The sequence below is a fragment of the Martes martes genome (genome assembly GCF_963455335.1).
Source record: "Martes martes genome assembly, chromosome: 2".
NCBI lineage: Eukaryota > Metazoa > Chordata > Mammalia > Carnivora > Mustelidae > Martes > Martes martes.
Window position 1 is genome coordinate 120,994,874 of NC_137889.1, and position 20,411 is coordinate 121,015,284.

The 20,411-nt window shown below is 37.5% G+C and overlaps 1 protein-coding gene and 1 pseudogene across 2 annotated transcripts in view; both read left to right on the forward strand.

The window, feature by feature from the left end:
• The window catches only part of AFG2A (AFG2 AAA ATPase homolog A), a 337,231-nt gene that overhangs the window by 298,146 nt on the left and 18,674 nt on the right, over positions 1-20,411 (forward strand). The window lies entirely within an intron of this gene.
• On the forward strand, positions 9,009-9,483 carry LOC308338747 (large ribosomal subunit protein uL11-like; annotated as a pseudogene). Its single transcript has one exon. The product of its transcript is annotated as a large ribosomal subunit protein uL11-like (transcript).

The following is a 20,411-nucleotide window of genomic DNA, read 5'->3' on the forward strand; positions in this document are numbered from 1 at the left end:
TATGAAATAAAATTTCTTTTAGTGATATCAGGCAATGCGAGGGATAAGTAAAAATCAGACCAGAAATGGATATGTTTCTTTGCCATGTCTTGTTGCCTACATTAGGAAACTAACAGATGCCAAATGGAAGTTAGTACAAAAGCAGAATGTAACTTACAATCTAGATTTATCTTTTTGCATTTTTTAATGAGTAATTTAAAAGCTTTGTTTAAGGACTAGTGCTCTTAAGCAAAACTCTAAGAAATATTATTTCCTTAATGTGGGAGACAATTGGGCTTTCCCTTATTTCTCTGAAGAAACCTTGGACTTCATTTGTGGACCTTATTACAACATTCATTTACATTAGCATATTAAAGATTGAAGATTAACCTGCTATCAGTTTCATTCCCTGTGTAACACCTTGTCATTAAAGTATTATGCTTTGCTTTCCCCCCTTGCCTATCTTCTGTCAAGTGCTGTTGCCTCCCTCATTTTAAAGGATACATTCTCTCCACCTCTGAAATGGGGATAAATTTATCTTACTGGTTGAGGAATGCAAGGATATTTAGAACATTTTCTTGTATAGCGGCAACTTCATACAACTTTTCAACTGAATCTTCTGCAGCCACTCAACCTAGATCCAGAAAGTCATTTCTGACCACCTCCAGCCCAGATTAGATACCCATACTCGGTATCCCATAATACATTTCGCTTTCTAACTTAGATTATTTTTTTAAACCTTTGTTAAGACAGAATCAGTAATACTAGCTATAACTAGTTTTGAGAATCTTGACTAATGAGTTAGCATCCACCCAGGCCAGTTCATCTTGGTGACTTTAAACTAAAATGGGTTCCTCAGCTTAACACTTGATTATGATGGGAAAAGTTATTGAAAATAACTTAACATATGCAGTGTAATAAAACCTCAGCAGATTTTACTGACATATCTGTCTTGTAATAGTTTCTGATAGTTTCTCATTCCTGCAGTATGACTATGGGAAATATTCTGGTTCACTTTTGCATCTCAACCACATGTCTTGGTGCCATTATCTCACACTATGTCCATAAGTCCTTTTCTTATTTCAGGGCTGTTATCACAAAGTCCTAGAAGGGTTGCTTCCTCAATGTAGCCTTTAAGAATAGAGCCCTTAAAAATTAGTTCCAAAAAAAGGCTTTATTTCTCCAGTTTGTACATCAAAATGTTGGTCAAGCATATAGGGTGCTATATACCACTCTGTCTCTTCTGACTGAAACTTCGTGTCTATATCTGTGCTTTCTTTGGTGGCCACATCCTGCCTTCAGACCAGCATTGAGCTGGATGCCATGGCAAAAAGAAAGATGTTTACATGCCTTTTGACAAAGAATTCCTTCTTTCCTGAGCTCTAAACTGAAGTCAAATCCCCTTATTTTATAGAAATATGATACTTTCAGTATGATACTAATAAATATGTGCCCAGAATCAGTATAACCAAATCAGCCATTAAGAACATCATGACTTCTGTTGCATGGGCCACTCAGCACCCTGCATCATAGTCACCAGCAGCTGCTGAATTGGAAGCTTCGCTAAGAGAGAATCTGTGTCACCTCTTTGTACCTGCAGAACTTAAGCACTTAAGAGATGCTTTATAACTTTTTTAAGAAAAGAATAAATGACCAAATGAAAAATTGAGTGCCTCATGGGTCCAGATGCTGTGAACTTCATACTGACTCTCATCTCACTTTTTTCAGAAAACAGCAACTATTTATACATATACATATTTTTAAAAAAATAATAAACCAGCAACCCATTATGTGCTGTCTGGTGATTTTATATACTTCACGGTATGTTAACATACTAACCTGTTTTAACAGAATAGTAGAAGTTTAGTGGGAAAGTATTTCATCATGCAGAAGCTTGCTGGAAAAAGGAATTAGAACAACTAAACTATAAGCACATAGTATCTCTCTGCCACTGTTCTTAAGATTTTGTAAGCATTATTTTATTTGTGTCTTCCAATGACCCTTTCAGATAGGTACTACCTTGTATCCTTGATTCTAAGATGCTATCAGTTGTCAGAGACATCATCAAATTCGTAATAATTTGCAGTGACTGTGTATGTTGGAGGCATAGAGACTTCCCCTACCATATGCATATCTATTTCATGACAAATACTAATTTTAAATGTTAAACATTCAGAAAAGTGTATCTTCATAATGTCATTAAATACTTTAGAAATTGATGTCCAGGCCACAAGATACAGAATGCTGGCATGCTTCTGCATGCAGGTGGCTATGCATGTTGCATGCTGACTTCTGAGACACAGGTATGTTCAGTGTATGGGGTGACCTGTAGAAACTGTCTGAACATCATTAAACAAATTCATGAAACTTCTCATTAAACATGGTAACCTGAACACACTCTTTTACATCTGTTCCCTTCTGAAACAGTACTAAAATGAAAGTAAAAAATAGGAAATGCATAAACCAATAATGACAAAGAGAATTAAGAATATGACAGTGGATGAAAATATAGATTGAATTTTTGAAGCTGGGCAATAAAGGAGCAGATTAGAGAATGCTAAAACCTACAGGCAAGAGAAACCAATAAGAAGCAGCTGATTGCCACAACAGAAGTAGTCAAGAAAGACTCAAGAAATTAGAATATAGGGCACCTTTGAGGAAAAGAAGGAAAGGTTAAAAACAGGGTTTATTGGGAATCTTTACATAATGGAGGTACACTCCTCAATTCTTTCTCCTGCTCCTCACAGATAGGAGACAATCCCCCACAGAAAACTGGAGCTTTATTTTTTTTTTTTAGAAAAGTTGAACTACGGAGGTTTTAGACATGAAGGCAACCAGTTCCATATAAGGAACTGGTACCTTGGGGAAAGATACCATGTTAAATCAAAAACAAAGTATTAAATGACAAGCGATATACTTCATGCTAAGACTTCCAGGCCCCCTCCCTTGCTCTGACCCTGTCATGCTGTCAGACAGGCAGATGATTGGAAGATTGTTCTCTCTGGAGTCTGAAAGAACAGTTCTGCAGATACTTATATTTGGGAGAATTACAAAGTACAGACCACCAACTGACAAGCTTCATCATGCACACTGTTTCCAATTCAAATTTCAGTGCTTCATTCCTCAGTATGAATGGGAAACTATGGATCACCAATATTTGAAGAAAGCTTCCAATATGAAAGATACTCTAAAAGAAACAGGGGAAATAGATGATAAAAAGTACAACCATGAAACAAGCACCATGGGCTCTAAAAAAGAATATTCTGTTGCTCTTTAATTCAGATTTTTAAATGTTCAGGTAAAAATGTTTTAAATGCAGAAGAATTGGGAGAAAAAATTGAGTAAGTCTCCCAGAAAATTAAACAAAAAGATAGAGATGAAAATCAGAGAAATGGATACAAATGCTAATAGTAGTCTCAGAGCAAACAGAAAATCAGAGAAGAAAAAACTGCTAGAATTTCTTTCTAAGAATTGAAGAATATAAGTTTCTTTATTAAAAGACTCTACAAAGTGTCCAACCCCAACCCATCACATACAAAAGACCAAGAATTTAGATTGCCAGAGCATTCTCTATAGCAGCAGCAGAGGCCCTAAGACAGGAGAGCTACCCTTCTAAATTCTGATGGGAAATGATTTCCAACCTAGAGTTCTATATCTAGCTGAACTATGAAGTCAAATGTGAAGATGAAATAAATACATTGCAGACATGCAAGATCTAAAACAAATGTATCTCCGTGTACCCCTTTTTAGGAAGCTACTGGTGGATGAGTTCCACCAAAAACAAGGAAAAGACATGGGATCCAGGACATAAGCAGTTCAACACAGAAGAGTGGCGAAGGGAATTCCCAGGGTGATGTTGAAGAGAGAAGTTCCAGAAAACACACACACACACACACACACACACACATTTTTAAGCTTCTTTATATAAGCTGGCAAGGAAAAGGCATTCTTATCAGGTTGTCACTATTTGGCTGACTTTGCTTTCCAATTGAGAATAAGTAATTAAAAAGACTAGTACATGAAGATTTTATTAGCTACACTTGGAAACTAAAAGCAAAATATTGTTTCAAGAAATGATCATATGTTCTTTCCACCTCCTCATTCCAATACAGGACTATATTTATCCATGAAAGCTTCATTTTAAATTCAATGTTAGTTTTTTCTATCATTTGTGAAACTAAAGATGAGTAGGTTCCAAAAGATTATAGTAGCAGAACCTTTTACCCCCTCCTTCAAATAAAATGTGTGGAAAGACTATTATATAGAGAAGATAAGAATGATTCTGTTTTGATTGGGCCTGTCCCACCTACATACCTTTCCCTACTCCTCCTGCCATTACTTCTGGGGCACTTTGGAGAATCTGTAGAGCAGTTTAAAACTATTACTCTCACTGAAACTACTGAACTCATGACTTATTTCAGTATTATTTCTCAGAATTATAACCTGAGTACCCATGAGTTTTATGAACTCAAGAAGCAGAACATCAATGTAGCTTTGCTTACAGAGTGAGGTTGTGTGTTGTGTGTATATGTGAAATGCCACTAAAATTCCATCTTGACAAGTGTGTGCCAGTCAGTCTTGTTTTTAACAAAATGTCTTTGCCTCAGTTTCAAATAAAAGTTGGAACCTCCAATTTTTACCTTCCTGGCATTTATTAATTTGAAATTAGTCATTCATATTTCTTTTCCCATGTAAGCATGAGCTAAGGCAAACATAGAGCATCCAAATAACACTGCATTTGGGGTGGGAAGTCCTGTATTTCAAGTGTTCCTTGCAGTACATCCTTTGTCCCTCTTAATGCTATCCTTTCTTTTTCCCATGTCACTCCTATAAAAGCAACTGTTGACAGATTTATAGTTTTAAATAGCTTTCCAGATACAATCTCCTCTGGTAAATAAAACTAAAAGATGAGATTAAAGAATAAAAACATAACTTAATGCTATGAGAATTTGATTTTTTGTATAGTGTGGTCATTATGGGATGCCCATGACATCAGGTTTGAATCTGCCTGCATACCATGAAAATATAAAACCCTCAACAGTAGAATGTAGCATAGCTTTTCCATCTGAAAGATTTATCATTTTTAGTTTTATCACTGGCAAGTATTAAAAATACCAACTTCGGGGCGCCTGGGTGGCTCAGTGGGTTAAGCCCCTACCTTCGGCTCAGGTCATGATCCCAGGGTCCTAGGATCCAGCCCCACATCGGGCTCTCTGCTCCGCAGGGAGCCTGCTTCCCCCTCTCTCTCTGCCTGCCTCTCTGCCTACTTGTGATCGCTGTCTGTCAAGTAAATAAATAAAAATCTTTAAAAAAAAAAATACCAACTTCATGGCCTTTATTACCTACATACATTCTGTGAGGAAGGGTAGTCCCTAACCAAACATTTTTGAGAACTGGTTAATGTTTAATATTTATTTGTAAATATAGAAATATTTTGTAAGATATAACAGTAAGTGTTTTATGTTATGTGCATCAAAGAATTTAAGTTCATGTTGCTGTCCCATTCATCTATTCCTTTTAGAGTCTTCAACTAAATAATGCAGAAAACATAGCTTATGAAATTAAAAGAGAAGCTTAACATTTTAAAAACTCCACCTGTAATTTTGAAGAATTAAATCCTTGAGCAAGTGCATATCTTGGCAGACGAATCATTTTAACATGAAACTTGATCGGGTTAGAATTAGAAGTACAATTAGGAGAATGCCCTGAATCATAGAGATATTACTATCTTTTTATGCTCAACCTAAAAAGCAGAAGCCCAGGTTACCATTTCAACTCAGAGAGTGGGATTTTATCTTGAAGACTATAAAAATAAGTTACATGTGAAAATCGGAGCAGTCCATCCTTTTTATCCCTTGGTCCTTCTTTGAGGACTTTTTTGTGACACATGTGAAAAAGCAGAGCTGTGGAGTTATGCCATAGCAGTAATAGGATATACCCAAATTTAGCACGATTGATGATATCGTTATAGTCTACTGCAGCACGATGCTGGAGAGTGACTATAGCACTGAGGGGTGAGGGGGGGAACCATTTAGGGCTATTTCAAGGTCAAAGCATTAGATACACCTTTAAGGAAAACTGTACCTTCCCAACTTGGCAAGAAAATAGTTGGGATGGCTTGAAGATCAGTATCTTCAGGTCCTTTTTACCATCTCCTGGCTTTCCACTTGTAGAAACAGTTTAAAATATCCATCTTTGGTTTTTGTTTTTTGGTTTTTGGTTTTTTTAATTTAAAAAATTAAGATCCTTTTGTTATCAAAAGTTGATGGCATTAATGAATTCCTGCCAGTGGATCCCAGCAATACATAGCACCTAGGGGGGTCCATGTGAATAATTTCACCCCTTGACCTAGGCAGTGCTCAGTCACTGTGGCCTTATTTGGTGGCCTTGCCTATGAGCCTCATTTTATCTTTGTATCTTTTCATGTAAGGTTCATGGCTTGAAGCATGTCCTGATCCCTCTGGGTTAAGCTTTCCTCTTACTCCCCTTTGGTTTCTAGCTGGCTTACTCATTCCTCAGCATGAAGTTGCCTGGATACTTGAGACTCATTGTGTATTTGAGGAATTGTGATATACATATAATAAATCTAAGCTTTCTGTTTGCCATGTGTAACTTACGCTAGAAAGTTATCTGGGTCCTTTAGTTTAAATTCTACCCTGCACCTTTTTCTTAATATGTCACTGTTCTTGTTTTTGTTTTTTTTTTTCATGCTCCAAAATGATACTGGTAATTTTGGTTTTCTTACTGGAATATGAATAAGACTTATGTATATTAGTTTTGAAAGGATTAGATAAGCAGTATTTCAAATGCTAAACATCATGATGACATTAATAAGAATACATTACAGTACATAGTGAAATTCTTTGTGGTGCTGGCACAAATGTTCTTTCCTGTCAACTTGTAAATGCTTCCACCAGTCAGCAAAGACAATGCAAAGTTCATCACTTAATCTTGATGCTCAGGTAACACAAGTAGTCATGGTGACAATGTTGAGCTTCTGTCTGCTACAAAATGTTTTGTTTTCTATTTTCAAAGATGACTATTGAGAGGGAACCCATTCTCCATGTATATGAAATGTAATGAAAATACCGTTGTGGGGGCGCCTGGGTGGCTCAGTGGGTTAAAGCCTCTGCCTTTGACTCAGGTCATGGTCCTGAGGTCCTGGGGTCCTGGAATCAAGCCCCAAATCAGGCTCTCTGCTCAGCGGGGAGCCTGCTTCCTCCTCTCTCTCTCCCTCTCTGCCTGCCTCTCTGCCTACTTGAGATCTCTGTCTGTCAAATAAATAAATAAAATCTTTTAAAAAAAAGAGTGTTAAAAAAAAAAAAAGATAAGCCTAGTTTTATGAGGCTATAGGAGAGAATCCATTTTACGCAGAGGCAGAAACAAAGAAGAATATGTGATTCAATAGAGCCTAGACATACTAAGAAATGGGCATCAGTGTTTTGGAGGCAAGACTCTAATGATTGGTAAGGAGTATTTTGTAGGGTGTCTAGAATATGCACATTCTGGAAGCTTATCATTTACCAGATAAGCCCTAAAGAACTTCTGAAGATTTTTTAAGTGATGTCAGAGCTATAATGTTGGAAAATTAATCTAGAAACAAGATGGCTAGTCAGGAAGCTACTAGAAGTTAAGAGTGGTATAAAGTAGAAAGAAGACAGTGTAAATGAAAGAAAAGTCAATGTCAACAATTATAAAAGTTGGTAATTGATGAATAACAAGAACTAAAAGTCAAGCATCAAAACTGACAATATTTTCAGCCTGAAGACTGAACAAATGGTATTTTTGTATCAGCACGTATAAGAATGTAGTAGTTAAGGGGCGTCTGGGTAGCTCATTCAGTTAAGGCTTGGACTCTTGATTTTGCCTCAGGTCATGATGTCAGGGTCATGAAATTGAGCTCCACTTTCAGCTCTACTGAGCATGGATCCTGCATAAGATTCTCTCTCTCCCTCTCTCTAAAAAATAAATAAATAAATGCAATCTTTTAAAAATTATATATGTATACATACATATATATAATATAAATATACATCATATACATTATATACATATATGTATATTATATACATATATAACCATATATATATGGTTAAGCTTAAGATACCAGCGGGAACTGACTTGAGCCTAAACAAAACAAAGAATATTTTCCAAAATAAACCATGATATCTCAGGATTTAAGGAATAGGACTTTGGACTATCAGGGACTAGAAGGACTCCACAATCCTTAACAACAGAAATTGTAACTGCTCTGCATCTGTGAATGTGAATCATCTACCCTCAACTTTTCTTTGTTTCTCTTAGTTCCAAACCCCCTGGAGAAAGAACCTGATTGGCTCATTCAGAGTCGTGTGCCTGTCTCTTAACTAATTAATTCTGATAGGGGAACAAGGTCATAGGATTGAAGACTAATTTCAGGGGTATTTCCCAGAGAAGAGGAAAATGTTGTGAGATAGGCCGTATATAAGTGATAAGTGTATTTATTCTGTTCTTGAATACATAGATTAGGCACACTTACCTTCCCATACTTCCATATGTGAAATGTAATATCTTGTTATTCTGTAAACAACTGTAAATGTACTCTGCCCTCCCTAACTAAAGGTAGTATTTAGAAGTGATACTATGTGGGGCGCCTGGGTGGCTCAGTGGGTTAAAGCCGCTGCCTTCGGCTCAGGTCATGATTCCGGCATCCTGGGATAGAGCGCCACATCGGGCTCTCTGCTCAGCAGGGAGCCTGCTTCCTCCCTTCTCTCTCTGCCTGCTTGTGATCTCTTTCTCTCTGTCAAATAAATAAATAAAATCTTTAAAAAAAAAAAAAAAAGAAGTGATACTATGTGACTATTTGTGACTATTATTCTCCCAAGTCTATAACCTCTTAGTCACTCCCAATTCTTTCTATGGCTCCATCATCAGTCTGTCTTGCCTATAACCTTGCGAGATGCTATAACTTAGGTCTTTTGGCTTTCAACTTGGAGGCCTAGGTACAACTCTATTTCGTCATCTGGAATCTGACACCAGTCCCCTCCACCATGCGTACCAAGTTTGACCCCAATAAGATCAAAGTCATATACCTGAGATGCACCAGTGGGGAAACCGTTGCCACATCTGCCCTGACCCCCAAATTGGCCCCCTGGGTCTGTCTTCAGAAAAGGTTGGTAATCACATCTCCAAGGCAACCAATGATTGGAGAGATTATACTGAAATAGATTATTCAGAACAGAAAGGCCCTGATTAAAGTGGTACCTTCTGCCTCTGCCCTGATTATCAAAGCCCTCAAGGAAGCATCAAGGACAGAAAGAAGCAGAAAAACATAAACACAGTGGAAATATCACTTTTTATGAGATTGTCAACACTGCCTGCTAAACACAGCACCAATCTTTAGCCAGAGAACTCTCTGGAACCATTAAAGGGATCCTGGAGACCATCCAGCCTGTGGGCTGCAATGTTGATGGCCACCACCCTCATGACATCAAGAGTAGTACAGTAGAATGCCCAGCTAGTTAAGAACTACAAAGGAAAATATATCAATAGAGGATCATTTGACAACAACAAAAATGCTGTAACTTAGGGACTAAATTATAAATTTAACTATCACTAGTATCCTCTATATACAATGGTTAGAGAAAGGAAGAGGATAGAAGAAAAGCTAATGACAAAGTATCATTTAAAAAGAGGAAAATAAAGGAATAGAGTAAGATTTTTCTTTGGATAGCATAGCTAATAGCTGTAAGCAAGGACAAAGTGTTAAAGGCTACCCTTGTAATTTTGGCACTTGGCAGTGGGGCCATACTATTTATGACTTACTTTCTCCACTGACGCTTCATGTTCCTCTTTGCCTTTGATTAGTATTTCATCAAGTCAAAGTAGAGTTTTTATGCTATTAACATGAGACAAACCTACATTCCTAAAGAGTCTGAGCTCTGGGTGGAATTGTTTGTTTAATGTTGTGATAATCATCAATTAATCCTAACCAGTGGTCATGGTAGTACAAGATGTTCTGCCTCAGAGGTTACCAAGGTTCAATACTAACCCACTATTAACTCAGTTCTGTCCTTTTTGGCTACAATATCTAGTACTGTCCCCATCCATCCTGAGATTGGGTCTGTGAATAGCCTCAAAACAATACTTGGCTTAGTTGCTCTACTGGAAGGTTTAACAAATATCCCTAGTTATGATACGAAAATTAGAGTCAAGATAGCCTAGGTAATAGCCCACATGAAGGAATATTAGGGCCTAAACTTGTATTAGTTAAAATATAGTGAAATTAGGGAAATGCATAAAGCATTTAGGAAGCAAGATTTATGGGATTAATTAGTTAGAGAAAAGAATCAAAGGTGACTCGCAGGTAGGTACCTGGGGTTGTGATAGTACCATCAAATGAGAGAAGAAAATATAGGCCAGTTTGGGGATAAAAGTAATATATCCAGTTTGGGATATGTTCAATAGCAAGGACTTTTGAATCGTCCAAGAAAAGATGTCAGCAAGTGGTAGTTGAATATATAAATTAGGAGATGAGACCAAGAGAATATAGGAGATTACACTGTAGAATATATAAAATGAGAAGAGTAAAGGGTCCGAGAAAGAAATATGGGACACCAAAACCTAAAGGGTAGACCTAAGAAACAGAACAGAAATGACTGAAGAGAGATGGGTTCTGGAAACCAATGGGATGAAGATCATTACCAAAATCAACTGAAAGGTTCGGGTCTATTGAGTTTAGCAATATGAAAGTCATTAGTGACTTCCTTGAGAGCAGTATCAGAGGAGTAGTGAGAGCAAAGTCTAGATTGTGGAAAACTGAAATGAAAATGGAAAGCGAGGTATTACTGTAGGCATCTCTTTCAAGAAATTTAAACAAAAAAAGGATAGAGATTAGATTGGTATCTGAAAAAATATTGATGGGGTAGGGGCTAGCATGGGAGAGACAAGCATGTTTATGGGCTGAGGAGGAAGAGTCAGAGGGAGAATGAAAATATACAGGCAAGAAAATGAGGAAGGGAATAACTAATGAAGGAAGGTCACAGAGGACTGAGATTGTGAGCACAAAGTAAGGTTTGGCCTTCAGCTAAAGGAAGGGAGCCCTGTTCTCTTGCATTGTTGAGAAAGAAGTAAGGATCATAGTAGATATTGATGATTTTATAGGTAGGGGGCCTGTAAAGTTGAAGAAGGGGATTGGATTCAGTGGTCTGCAAGCCTCAACTTGAATCTATTTCATGAGTCTTTTACCTGACCCAAAGAATTACTGAATCCATATATATAATGAACTGTCACAAGATTGCGTTTTACCCTTTACCATGTGTGGTATAATACATGGACTTAACTGTCCAGTCCCTCTTTCTGAAAAAAATATACAGAAATTCAAATTTTAAAAATGTAAACATACTGAGTTTAAGGTGTCTATGGATCTTCTTAATGGAGTTGATCATCTAGACTAGTTTTCATTTTGTTGGAATTTCTCCTCAAGTGAAAATATCCATTATGTAACATTTTAATTAATATAGCTCTATTGCATAAAGAGAAAAGAGAAGCTCTCTATATGTGGATGATCATATACTTATAGAAGGATTTTTTTACTATGGATTAATACTGTTTTCTAGATAAGAAAGACTGAATATACTAATGTCACAAATGATCCTTTAGTCTCTTAGTTTTACATACTTCTATTTAGGTGAGGACCTGTTAGTGACTTTGTCCATGCAACCTATTTGCTCAAATGAAATTTCTACTGTAGCTTTTTCTTACATTCTGACCTACTTGATAATCTAGTATCATATTCACTATCACAAAGAATTATTCTATATAGTATGTTAGCTGTAACTCGATGTAGTTCTTAAAGGGTTTTCTCAATTAATACTTGACCTTCTGCAGTGATCTGAAAAGCATTTCGACTTTCCAGAAAGAATGCCTTTGTAATAGTGTTAAAGCTTCAGGATCTTAGAATGAATTATTGATCAGAGAAGACTTAACAGTGCCTGGCTCACAGTTTGTACTCAATAAATATCTGATGAGTGAAAGACTGAATGCATGCAATTTCATTTTTGTGAAAATTTACTACACTAAAAACTCTGTCTCTGGAAAGAAGTAGCACATGTTCTCTTTAGAATATCTGAAACCATTGAATTTTAACTCTATTAACAAACACTTTGAGTCCCAGGCATAAGACACTCACTGAAGTAAAGAGACCTTGTTTATGTCCTTTTACATTGGGTATGAGTTTTAATTTTTGATGATAACAAGTTTGGATCAGTGCTGGTTTGGGCAAGGTTCAGATTAATTAAAAGAGTACATTAAAAAAAAAAAACTATCATAATCCTGTTACCCAGTTCTCTAGTGCAAGTGCTTTAGGCACTGATTTAATCTGGAAATGATCATTGGATTCCCCATTAGAATAGTTTGTGTGTTAAGAGGCCACCTGGTAATGACAGGATGTCATTCTTACACGAAAGAACTTGAGGCAATAATTTGGAATGAAGAACCATCAGTGGGTCTCATCAGAGTTATCTGAAATATTTTGGTCAAAGTCAAGTTTCCTGAGGGTCATATTTTCACTAAGAAGGAGATTGCCAGAGTACGTTCCAGGGTTGGAATAAAAACAACTCATACACTGCTGTTTTAATTGAATTATATCCACCTTAGTTTTCTCCATTGTATGTTTTTTTCAGACAGAGCCTTGGATGATTGTCTTTTTTGTGTTGTGTTTTGTTTTGCTCTGTTTTTTTGTTTGTGTTTTTACATCATGGTGTTCCAGTTACATGTAAACAACCACAAACGGTGACACTGCGTAAAATATCCCATTTCTATCCTTGAGTCTATGCATTCACTTACCTGGCAAATGACTTAAGGAGCTTACAGAAACCAAATGATGAGACCCCTAGAAGTAGTACAGATGAGTTTGCTAGTAGTGTTTGCATAAAGTTTTAGTAGCCTCTTCTATTGGCCTTGGCTTATTCTTTTAAAAAGCTCTTACCTACAATTGTGTCTTCATTAGTTTAGCCTCTTTTGCAGCCAGGAAGATGACCTGGAGGAAATCTGATCTGTGGCAATCTGACTTACATTCTTAGCTAACTGACTTAATTGGCTTATGTCTTAATTTTTGTTTATGAAACCAAAATACAAAGTATGTGATACATGCATAAGTACAGTATGATGCTTTTTCTTGAGTATGTACATTCCAAAAAGTGGCTATATTTCCAAATTAGGGTGGCTTGTGTACTAAAGCTTTAAGGGGAAATTTTAAATCTTCATCTCTTTGTTTCTTACATAAATGGCACCTTGCATCTTGTGGATGCTGAAATAGACCTCAAGATTTAGGACCATGATAAAGAAATCTGAAATTTTCATTATTTCCTTACTCTGAATTCATATTGTCTCTGATTAAAAAGACAGTTTCTTTTAAAGCTTCAACTGGAAGAAATGTACATAAAATATATATACAGGTTGGCAGTATTGCAGAGATAAAGAGCTCAGTCTCAGGAATTAGGGTGACCTGGATTTGAATCCTATCTCTGACACTTCCTAGCCCTATGACTCTCACATGTGGAGTGGTTATAGTAATACTACCTACTTCCTAGAGTCATTGTGAAGACTAAATTATTACCTGAATATTTTATCTCTAATATGAACTGATACATGGCTGATAAATTTTCTAAAGGTGTATGAGCCGTATTACTTAAAATACTGGATGTATCAAAACAGACTATTTTAGAAAGTGACATTTGGGATGCTAAACCTGGAGTGAACATCCAATACAGAGACAGCAGATCTTAGCCTGCAGGCTGCCAGTGGGCCCAGACAAATGCAGCAGGAAGGGAAAACCTCCACAGGCCAGTCACTTAACTCCTGGGCCTCAGTTTCCTCATACCTGTTTCGAGGATTATATGGTTTGCTAATTAAGTCTCTTGTCTACTTCTGATACTTTGACGTTTTCTTGGGTATGATTAATCATGCATACTTTTGTTTTTAATTTGAGTATAGTTGACACACAATGTTACCTTAGGTTCAGATGTACAACATAGTGATTTGACAAGTCTTTATCTTGTGCTGTGCTCACCATCTGTCACCATACAACACTATTACAATATTATTAACTATATTCCTTATGCTGTACCTTTTAGTCCCATGATTTATTTCATAACTAGAAACCTGTGATACTTTGACTTTAAAGCAAAAGAAAGAAATGAAAATAAAAGAAAAAGGACCACAAAAAGTGTGGAAGTAACCAAGAAGTGTTTCAGTAGGTGAATGGATAAATAAACTAGTACATTTAGACAATGGAATATTACTCCAAACTAAAAAAGAAATGAACTCTCAAGCCATAAAAAGACATGGAGAAACCTTGAATGCATATTACTAAATGAAAGAAGTGAATTCTGAAAAGGCTACATACTGCATGACTCCAACTCTATGACATTCTGGAAAAGGCAAAACTATGGATACAGTAAAGAGACCACTGGTTGCCCAGGGTAATAAGGGAGGGAGGGATGAATAGGCAGGGGCTTTTTAAGGCCGTGGAACTATTCTGTATGACAGTAGAATGGTGGATGCATATTATTATACTTTGCCGAAACCTGTAGAATGTACACCACCAAGAAGAGTGAATCCTAATGTAAACTCTGACCCTTGGGTGCTAATGATCTAATGATCTGTCAGTGTGGATTCATGGATTGTAACAAATGTACCACTCTGGTGGAAGATGTTGATAATGGGGGATGCTGTGTGTATGTAGTTACAGGAGCTCTCTGTACTCCCCCCCCCCAATTTTACTGTGAATCTAAAACTACTCTTAAAAAAAGAGTCTATTAATTTAAAAAAAAGAAGCAGCAGCAGCAGGATGGGAGGAAGTAAAAGGCTGCTCACTGAGCCTGCCCTCATTGCCACTGCCTGTTGTATACACTCAGCCTTTGCACTCTCTGTGGTCCTCCCTTTCCTCCAGCCTCAGTCACATCCATGTGGATGGTTAAAGCAGTTTCTTTCCCTACAGTCAATTCCTAGAAACTGGGCCATAAAGGAGACCATCACGAAACAGATCGTTGTTGAAAGAATTACATTTCCTTATACAAACAATATTATAATGGAGAATTGCATTCCTGCCCAAAACTTGCCATCAAATAAAAAAGTATGCTTCAAGTTCTCTTTAATGAGTGTGAGTATACACTAACAACATCGATCAGGATCCTGTATACCATGGGTGATTGGTCCATAAAAATACAGCTCTGGAAATAATCATGTTTTATAACCATTTTTGGATAGTGTGTTCCTTTTAAACCTTGCTCAGATCCTTGTTACCCTTAGGATGCAGCCTGTCTGTCCCAGCTGTCTCATGCAGCTGCCCTTGTGGCCTGAGGGACAGGGCACTATGACTGGCTTACCAAAGGGTTGCAGTGGTTGCGGAGCAGTTCCCTAAAGAAGGGGGCTTCATTTGTTCAGAGAACTAAGGAGAAGTACTGGGATTATCCAACCCCCCCCCCAAAAAAAATAAATAAAGGAAGAAGAAAGAGACAGGAAAGGGAAAAGAAAGAATGCCGTATTTCCCAGTTCAAGGTTGTGAGACAGCTACCAGGATGTTTTACAAGACTTTCTCTTTTAATACAGAAAGGGAAAGTTAGTTGTCTGTTCCATAACAGAACATTTAATATATAAAAATAATTTTGCTTTCCAAAAACTATGAACATAGATGCTTTGCACTTTTATATTCCTTTGTTTCTGATAGTCTAGATCAAATGCTCCATAAAGTTTTTATCACCATGTGATCTGTAAAGCATATGTTCCACCAGAAAATCCTTCTAGTCACCAGCTCTCTGGTTTCCATAGAGGTGATGATGGAAACTTACTTATAAATCCAGACTAGCCTTATGCTGCCAAGGATGTTTATAAGACGTTAAATTCTGATAAGGGGGATAACGTTTTATCATTCTTGATCCCTGAATAATACTGCATATTAATGGTTATGTAGCATTTCGCTTCAAAATTTCTTACTACATAAACTTTTATTTCATATTAGTATAAGTATTCTGCTACAAAAAAGGTAGAGATACTTGTCTTTTTTATAGGCTTAGAGAAGATCTGCTGTCTCTCTCAAATGCTTCCTACCATTATCACCATCTTTTTGTTCATCTACTGGGAAAAAAAAAAAAAGAAAAGAAACAAACCAAAAAAAAACCACATCAGTTTCTCTTATTCAGAATCCAAAATTTGAGTCAAACCCATTTTCATAGGAATGTTCTGTGTAATGGGGAGTTAACTATCTAAATCAGGGGTCAGCCAACTATGGTGTGCAGGTCAAATCTGTCCCACAATCTGTTTTTGTAAGACCTGTAGGCTAAGAATAGTTTTACATTTTTAAGTGTTTGAAGAAAAATCAAAAGTAGTAATAAAATACATGAAATTCTAATTTTAGCATCCGTAAAGTTTTATTAGCACACAGCTACACACATTCATTTTCATATTGCCTGTGGCTGCTTTCACACTAGAGGGACTCGAGTAGTGACAGGAGGGACTGTCTTCTGGAAAAAAAAAAAAAAAAAGTCTGAAATATTTGCTATCTGGCCCTTCCGAGAATAAATTCACTGGCCCCCGATCCAAATCATTTCATCTACCACTCTACCCACATGCTTATATGCACTTTCTCCCCACCTCCCCCGCCCCTTTCCTCTTTTCCCCTTCACACACAGACATCGTTTTGAATTTGGTAATTACAATTACAAAGACATCAAATCCTGAGCCTATAGTAATTCATAAACGGAAACACGTTTTAATTTCCCTTTGACTTGGAGCTCTCTCCTCCCTGTCTGCTTTCCGTTTCCTTTGCGGCCTTTATAGAGAGTTTCTAAGGCCACGCCATTTTCCCAACATGTTTTGTTTTTAAGGTGGGGGTTAGATCTTGATACATTTTTTAACTTCCATGGAAAGTTCCCTGTTAGTATGTGGTCCCATTTTTAACCTATTTGCAAACACCCCCGATTATCTAAAATCACTTTCACATGGGGCTGAGGTTAAGCTTTATTTCTCTTGGCATGTCTCTGCCGCAGCAGACACTTCCTCTTTGCCTTGAAAGGACAAAACGATGTTCAGCTGTCTGGGCTTAGGCCCAGTATTTGATTTATACATTATTTAATTTCCTCCTGAAAATTGGAAGCAGGGCTTTCAGGAATGGAAGTCAGTATTTTTCATTTGTTTAAGAACACTTTTAGGTCTAATATAATCATCAGTAGTAGATGTCAGCATGATTGGGGGTGACTTAAGGTAAAACAAATAAAACATGAATACAAAGGAAAATTATTTGACAGTGGAGAAGATCTGAAGTTTTTGAATAATCATTATTGTACGTGTTACCAAGTTTTTTTGTGCTAATGTTCATTCAACAAACTTTTCTGAGCTACATTTTGGCGCACCTGTCTTTTACCCATTGAAGTAAAGACCTTTCAGCATTATGTTATAGTTGAAATTTTGGGGTGATTAGAAGTTCGAGGGGTACTTAATGTAACCATTCTAGTGATTTTACAGAGGATTTTTGGTTTCTGTCTGAGCTGCTACTGCATTTTATCTCCACAATTAAGTTCATGCACATGCCAGGATATATATGCCAGAGTGGTTTGAAATTCTTACAGCAGTGAACTCAGGAAATTAAAAATTAACTCTGGAAATACCATTTCTTGTTCTACATCCCCTTTTGGGTAGTGTGTTCCTTTTTAAATTTTACTTAGATTGTTGTCACAACCTGTCTCCTTTTTACTACCGAAGTTCTCAAAGAGTTTGGCACACCTAGTGCCTCCACTTCCTCACTTCTAATTCACATCTTAAACCCTGTCCACGGCCTCTCCCTCCCTCTGCCTCTGCTGAGCTGATTGCGCTATTTCCTCATCTCCAATCCAGTAACCAGCTCTGAGTCCTTAGCCTCCTGGCCTTTCTGCCCATCTCCCAGAACTCATACCCCCTTCCCAAGACCTTCTTCCAATTTTCCTGGAGACTGTTTCAGTTTCCTCTAACTCTTCTTCTCTTGTACACATCCTCTCCTAGCATCAAGCTAAGCTAAAGTATTCCAGAATTCTTGTTTCTTGGACCTCTTCTCTCCCTACACTCTTAGCCTTTTCCTTCTTATCCTTCCTTGGTGCCTGAGATACTCAAAGAGAACTTAGAGATGGTCTGAACTTCTGTGACAGAGGCCTGCTGAAGCTGGTGGATGTGACTGACAGACCGGACAGGCCTTGAGAGGCATTAGAAAAACAACATAAATCTACTGGGTGTACTTTTAAAAAGTACCAGCACCCCATAGTCACTGAGATCTCCCCTGGTCAAGCATTCATGAGTCAGAAAGCCATTTGGGAGCTCCAGCTTTGCAGAGCTCAGTATTCGTGGTGTCCTCAGAGCTAGGAACAAGCTGTGCTTGCCCAGGAGTCAAGGATCCCTCTGCAGTGAGCCCCAGGATACTGTGCTCAGGGTAGTGATGGGGTCAATCAGGAATATAAAATAGTATCCCAGCTGAGAGCTTTGTTTAACATTCCATTTAGTACTAATCTCTACTTAATCTCTACTATTTTGATTTGGTTACTAGGTATTTAGTGCAGCCCCGTGTTGCAGAAGGCTGGCCAAGAGCACACTTGAAATCAATAGTAGTCATAGCTAGCTCTACTGAGTCTAGACGAGAACATGAGCACACAAGTTTAGTGGTTCTGAAGTTTGTTGGATAGTTATTTTTTTAGCTTTTGGTAAGCCTTAATATTCTACCAAAGTTAAGTACGGCATCTGCTCTAAGGCATAAAGGCCATATTTAGTCAAAGAATAAATTGTTAGGACTGAAGTCCTAACTTTAGTTAACATTGTCAAATATCAGACCTTATTCTTTTCATTTGTTCTTTCTTTTATCCTCATTCATTCATTCAACACAATTTATTGAGTACCCATTATGTGCCTGGTACGGTTCTAGGCACTAGCATATGTTAGTGAACAAAATAAACAAAAGTCTGTACTCTGTGTGTGCTTCATTTTTGTGAGGGGAACAAACCAACAAAATAAGTTAAAATGCAATACATGGGAGGTGCCTGGTTGTTTCAGTCAGAGGAACACACACCTCTTGATTGCAGGGTCATGATTTCAAGCCCTATGTTGGGTATAGAGGTTATTTAAAATAACTAAAACTTTAAAAAATCATAAAAAAGTTAATTTAAAAAGAAAATGCTGGGGTGCCTGGGTGGCTCAGTGGGTTGGGGCCTCTGCCTTCAGCTCGGGTCATGGTCCTGGGGTCCTGGGATCAAGCCCCACATCGGGCTCTCTGCTCGGCAGGGAGCCTGCTTCCCCCTCTCTCTTTGCCTGCCTTTCTGCCTACTTGTGATCTCTCTCTCTCTGTCAAATAAATAAATAAAATCTTAAAAAAAAAATGAAAGAAAATACAGTATATGTGATGGCAGTAACAAGATAGGGAGCAAAATAAAGCAAGAAAGGAAAAGAGGATTTACAAGGGAGGAGGCAGCAGTTGTCAACAAGGTGGCCAGGGAAAACCTCCCTGAAAAGGTGACAAGACCTAAGGCAAGTTAGTTATCCAAGGAGAGGTCATTTGAGAAGAAGAAACAGGTGCCAGTGGTTTGAACAAGACTGAGCTTTTTGTACTTAAGAACAGTCAAGAAGCCAGTGTCATTGGAGTAAAGAATGTGGAGGTATTCCAGTGTTCAAATGAAAGGAAAGTGGGAGGGTGTGATTGGTATCAAATGCTGCTGATGGATCCAGTATATTGAGAATTGAGGACTGATCACTGGATTATGATCTTAACAGAGCAATTCACTAGAGGATCACAAGTCTTGTTTTAATGGGTTTGAGTGAGAACTGGGAGGAGAGGAACTAGAGAACAGCAAATAAAGACAGTTCTTCCAGGGACTTTTGCTGGTGGTGGATTGAAGCAGGTATGGAGACAAGGGAGGGATTATGCTTTTAAGATGAGTAATTGCAACATATTTTTATGCTGGTGGGAAAAGTTGATTGTATGTGGGGGAAACAATTATAGCAGCAATCTTGACTTAGGAAAAAGAGAATGAAGTCCAGTACAAAAATAGAAGGACTGATCTTAACAACCAAAATATTTCATCCATTGAAATAAGAAGGAAAGGTAAGTGCACAAGTACAAATAAATGGAATAGGGCAGATTGAGTGGCGGTAGCATATTGAGTGTTCTTGTCTGCGATGTAAACAAAGTTTATTTCCAGTGTTTGAGTAAAATCTACAGTATCCCTGTCATATGTTCATTTACTCACTATCTCTAGAGCTATCTCCATATTTGGCCAGCTTGTAAATGATTCATATATGTTTTCTTCCTTTTATTGAGCAAAAACCTGTCTCCTACAGCTTTGGTCCTACTTCTGCTTCCTAGAGCCTCATGAGAGTGACAGTGCCAATCCTTCTCCATGAGTCTTTCGAGTACTGGAGGGTTGATCTTATTTCTTACT